The sequence below is a fragment of the Tupaia chinensis genome, unplaced genomic scaffold (assembly GCF_000334495.1).
Source record: "Tupaia chinensis unplaced genomic scaffold, TupChi_1.0 Scaffold000112_1, whole genome shotgun sequence".
Classification (NCBI taxonomy): Eukaryota; Metazoa; Chordata; class Mammalia; order Scandentia; family Tupaiidae; genus Tupaia; species Tupaia belangeri.
The window spans coordinates 1,655,645-1,661,644 of NW_006159576.1; positions in this window are offsets into that span (position 1 = coordinate 1,655,645).

Genomic DNA, 6,000 nt, shown 5'->3' on the forward strand with positions numbered 1-6,000 from the left:
ATAAACTGGTGTTCTGTAAGGAGCTATTAATTCATAACTGCGAGAGTCATTACTCTGGCAAGGATCATTATCTTTCTTCCTATTCTTTCTGGTTGGTTGTTTTTTTAAGTTGATGTCTTCCATGAGAAAGAGAGAAACAGCGTCCCCAACAGGATGTTGACACTGCAGTCTGTCCCAGCATCAGCCAGCCCTGTGTCATGGGCACATGTGTGCCTGGTGTACTCAGGGAGGTTTCCAGACATAAATCTAGAACCTTCCTACATGGGTCAGCCACCAAGACCATGTTTAACTGTTGCCCTACTTCCCAGGCCCCTTGTTCTTTCGGTTTTAATTCACCAAGTCCTATTAAGAACCTTTTATTCCAACATGACACCCTGAGGGAACTTGGGCTATAAATCCACCTGCCAGCCATTTTCTTTATTTTCCCATCCCCTCCCTCAAGGCCACATTCCACACCCCATAACATTCCATCTCTACCTCATTTCATTTACTTCCTTCCCAATATTGTGAGGTGACTTCTTTTTACAAAAAAAAAGATCAAAATCAATGTCAAGGGGCCAGCAGGTAGCACGGTAGTTAAGGGGCCGGACTCCCACATGGCAGACTGCGGTTTGAGTCCCACATCTGGCAGCTTACTGTCTCACTTTCCCTTTCTCTCTCTGATCAAATTAAAATAACAATAACGACAACAAATGGAATTAAATAGATAAATAACTCTTAAAAAAAATCAATTTTAGGAACCAGCAGATGGCATAGTCATGTCGTTGAACTCCCATGTGGCCAACTGTAGTTCAAGTCTCAGACCTGGTGGCTTCAAACTCACACCGGGTGTGTGTGTGTATGTGCGTGCCCAAGATCCCAGGAGGAGAACAGAGAAGGAATTGTGGTGTGGCCAACCCCTCAGGGGGTGATTTCTCACTTTTTGTCTCTTTATCTCTCCAGCAGGTGCACACACACACACTATAGCAGCCAAAATAATAATAATAATAATCAGTTTCAATACAATAAAAAGAACCTACTTAGCCGAAGTGTAAACAGAAGATTTCTGTGACTCATCTGGTCCATGAAGAAATGACATCAAGACCCCAGCCTAGGTTAGCTAACAACTGGCTAAAGTAGTCCCAACACCACAAAGCATGCCAAAGGGAACTTTCTTTGAAAATTTTCTAAGAATGGAAAAGATGCTGGCCAGGAGATGGAAGTGTTGGAAGAAAGCACCCCTATTTTGCCTCCCGCACTGAAATTACTCTGGGTAGTCTCCTATAGAAAGAAGGCTGACATCCGAACCCACCGGGCCAAAGTGATCATGGCACAGACTTTGTTCTAAGATTTTCTGATGGCGCATTGTCAGAATTAAAGAAGAGGACTCTCATTTGCCCTCGGTGTTATGCTGAGACTTCATCAGATTGGGATGCAAGAGAAAAGGCAGCAAAACCTGACCAGTCTCCCAACAGCTTGTTTAAATGTCAGACTATCCTCAGAGGGTGGTGAGGCCTTCAGGGGAACGTGACTTCACAATCTATCTAGTGAGTAGCCACTTGGTGAGAGTCCTGTTTCTAAGTGCTGATCAGGGATTCCTCGCGCTTTACAAATACTTAACACGATACTATTCCGCCTTGATAATACCTACTTTAACTTAAGACTGAATTCTGCAAAGCTGTGTGTATGTGCGTGCCCAAGATCCCAGTAGGAGAACAGAGAAGGAATTGTGGTGTGGCCAACCCCTCAGGGGGTGATTTCTCACTTTTTGTCTCTTTATCTCTCCAGCAGGTGCACACACACACACTATAGCAGCCAAAATAATAATAATAATAATCAGTTTCAATACAATAAAAAGAACCTACTTAGCCGAAGTGTAAACAGAAGATTTCTGTGACTCATCTGGTCCATGAAGAAATGACATCAAGACCCCAGCCTAGGTTAGCTAACAACTGGCTAAAGTAGTCCCAACACCACAAAGCATGCCAAAGGGAACTTTCTTTGAAAATTTTCTAAGAATGGAAAAGATGCTGGCCAGGAGATGGAAGTGTTGGAAGAAAGCACCCCTATTTTGCCTCCCGCACTGAAATTACTCTGGGTAGTCTCCTATAGAAAGAAGGCTGACATCCGAACCCACCGGGCCAAAGTGATCATGGCACAGACTTTGTTCTAAGATTTTCTGATGGCGCATTGTCAGAATTAAAGAAGAGGACTCTCATTTGCCCTCGGTGTTATGCTGAGACTTCATCAGATTGGGATGCAAGAGAAAAGGCAGCAAAACCTGACCAGTCTCCCAACAGCTTGTTTAAATGTCAGACTATCCTCAGAGGGTGGTGAGGCCTTCAGGGGAACGTGACTTCACAATCTATCTAGTGAGTAGCCACTTGGTGAGAGCCCTGTTTCTAAGTGCTGATCAGGGATTCCTCGCGCTTTACAAATACTTAACACGATACTATTCCGCCTTGATAATACCTACTTTAACTTAAGACTGAATTCTGCAAAGCTGTAGGTACTGGACATTGGCCTAAAGGATAACTCTGTGTTAATCTGGATTCAAAAATTATCCAGGATAAATGGGGGAAAAAAATCAAATTGACAGGCAGTCAAGGAGAGCCACGATTTCTCATGGCTGGGATGGGTCCCATGGGCGGAATGTAGAGGTTTCTTTGGGAACAGGGTTTGCCTGCAAGCACACACCCTTCGCACCCTGGGCGGCTGCTCGGAATAGAGTCCTTTGCCTTCTCTCTTCACCCAACTGTCCATCTAGCGAATGAAAAGTAATGTTTCAGTGTAGGCTTTTGGTTTCATTTGAAAATAAACCACCACCAGCAAAAATAAATCATTCCCCACTGTGATGTAATAATATTAACACTTACACACTTTCTAGTTTTAATAGAGCAATGTTAATGTTTTACCAAGTGCATTGAGTCATCAACCTACTCAACAAGGAAATACTGAATTGCTACAATCGGTATTTAGGACACATTATTGCGTTATTAATTCTCCAACTGCTCTGTGGATCAGCTCAGGCAACAAAGTTAGAGGCCAGGTTAATAAAAAGTGAAAATGAGAATCCAGACTCCCCAAGGCTCACCTGATGGTTTCTAAACCTCGACGGTGGAAAGTTCCAGCTCCCTTCCTCACTCGGCATCCTTCAGCCCATCTGCACAGGAACCCACATGCCCAGGCAGTGTAAAAACCGGACACTGGTTTTCTTCAAACTGTTTGCTGCTTATTGTGACTCTCGGTGCAACCAAGACACTAATTTTTATTTTAGAGTTCTTTACATCTGAATTTTTTTTTTTTTGAGAGGTTTTTACTATAGGGCGCGTGCGCTCGCCCAACAGACAGAGAGAGACAAAGAGACAGAAAGCGAGAAATCACCCCCAAGAGGGGATGGCCATGCCGCAATCTCTTCTCCTCCATTCTCCTCTTGGGATCTTGGGCACGCACGCACACGCGCCCGGCGCGAGTTTTAAGTCACCATGTCCGGAACTTGAACTGCCGTCGACTACATGGGATTCCAGCGACATAGCCATTATGCTAACTACTGGTCCCACATCTGAAATTTCTTTTAGGGCTTTGTTTTATTTTGTTTGCCATACGGCAAATGTGCTCGCTGGAGAGAGACAGAGAGAGGAAAGTGAGAAATCACCCCCCAGGGAGGATGACCACACTGAAATCCTCCTCCTCCATTCTCCTCTTGGGATTTTGGGCATGCACACACATGGGTCGGAAACTCGAACTGTGGTTGGCCATGTGGGAGTCTGGCAGCTTAACCAACATGCCACCTGCTTACCCCTACACTTGATTTTTAATAAAAAGAGATAAATGCTATGTCAAACCCAATACACCTCTGGCATCCCAACAGTCATGAATGATTTGCTAGACCTGGTACATTTCCTTATATGTCCCTGTCCCGTTCCCTGACCACCCTCCCACCCCTGCCTTGCCCATCCACAAAGGCGTGATACTTGGAAGGTGGGCAAGTAAGAGGCTCACTAGAACCAGGAAAATAGGCCAAGATGATGTATTTAATTTGCTGTGGGGGAAGTGTCTGTGCACTCTGGACTAACGTGCTCCTCTGTGTAACAGATGTGCATGCTACACAAGTGGGCGTGGTGAGCTCAAGAAAGTTCCAGACAGGGAAAGGTCCGTCCAGCTTAGAAAGAAAATCTTCCCTGACAGATTATTTGAGCTTTTCATAGTAAATGTTACCAGGCAAATATAGTTGTAAATTCATTCAATGATGGGAAATACCATTTAGGTTCTTATTTAAATATTTCCCCACTCATTTTTGTTATGTAAAACGCTATGGTCATGGTTAGTTCCACATCAAAGACTCAATTCGACAGAGAACCAGGGAGGGGAGGGGGACATGGAAGGAGGGAAAAACCCACAGACTCTGACAGACACTCGAATTTAGGTCACGGTCTCCTCGAATCCCCCATACTCTTCAGCATACATGGGAGAGGTCCATTAAAGCCCAATGTAACAGACAGAGGCTCAAGTCCTTCCTGAACAGCCCTTTAAAGGGGCTCAGAATGAGCCAGCAGATGGCATAACGGTTTCGTCGCTGGACTCCCACCTAGTAGACCATGGTTCGAGTCCTGGACCCAACAGCTTAAATTCATACTGGGCACATGTGCGTGCATGCCCAAGATCCGGAGAGGAGAATGGAAAAGAGATTGCAGCATGGCCATCCTCCCGGGGGGTTGAGTTCTCCCTGTGTTTCTCTGTCTCTCCAGTGAGTACACACACCCTACAGCAAAAATCTCTCACTAAAGGGGTGGGGTAGCTCAAGAAAATACACTGTGAATGCATGTCTACACCTTCTGAGGTTGTGTTCAAGCTGTCTGAAGGAGGAGGGCCGCAGGAACTCAGCTGCATTCTCCTCATGCGTTCTATCCTCTACTCCACTCAGGGAACCTGCCTCCAACCCTTCCCAAAGAATTCCACTTGCTCATAAGCGTGTTTCTTCTCCTTCTCTCCCAAGGACATGACTGCCACATCTTCACTTCAATCCCACTTTCGTGACTGACAATAATTAAAACCCCCAACAGAGTCCCTCAGACTGTTACTCCGTGACTTAAGCACGCGGGAGAAAATCAAGATGAACCTCTCCCGCACATCATGGCTAGCTACACTCTTCTTACCTCCTTGCGACTCAGAGGAGTTCATGTGATTCGTTTCATTTTTAACTGGTCAGCCTGAGATAGAATGATTTTTGAAAAAGGGAAAAATCAAAACACGTGTGAGATTTTATCTTTAGCATCGTGAGAATCTCGTGAGATCAAATCTCATTTGAGATTACAGAGGAGAAAGTGTTTTTCTTAACATTTGAACCTAATGGAAACTTGGTAGAAGCTCAAATGTAAAGCAAATCTTGGGTTGTCTGGAAAGTCATGACGCATTTTTGCATAGAAAAACATGCCCCGACTTTCTTGACCTGATAGAAGGACAAGAGAAATACAGCTTTAGCATCATTATAAAACTTTCTCCCTGGGCTAGGAGAGGGGCACGCACGCGTGTGGGTCAGAAGATAAGCCGGGCTGGGCCAGCCCCATAGAGCAGTAATCACTGTGCAGAGGAAGCCAGATCCCACATGGCCAATGAGGGTTTGAGTCCCAGCCCAGCTTAAAAAACATGCCAGCAACACACACCCACCATCCTGACGGGTCAGCGAACTACAAGAGGAGGGACTGCACTGTTACTGGGCCCCACTGAGATGCTTTCTCTCCTGCTCCAAATCTGGCATGAAAAGCAGCAGCAGCAGCAGCAGAAAAGCTGGGGAGGAGCCATCCTCGCTATTACACTAACCTTTCATTTTTTTTTCTTTTCTTTTTTTTGGAGAGGTTTTTGCTATAGGAAACATGCACTCGTCAGAAAGACAGAGAGAGACAGAGAGACAGAAAGCGAGAAATCACCCCCCAGGGGTGATGGCCACGCTGCAATCCCTTCTCCTCTATTCTCCTCTTGGGATCTTGGGCATGCACGCACACGCGCCCGACGTGAATTTAA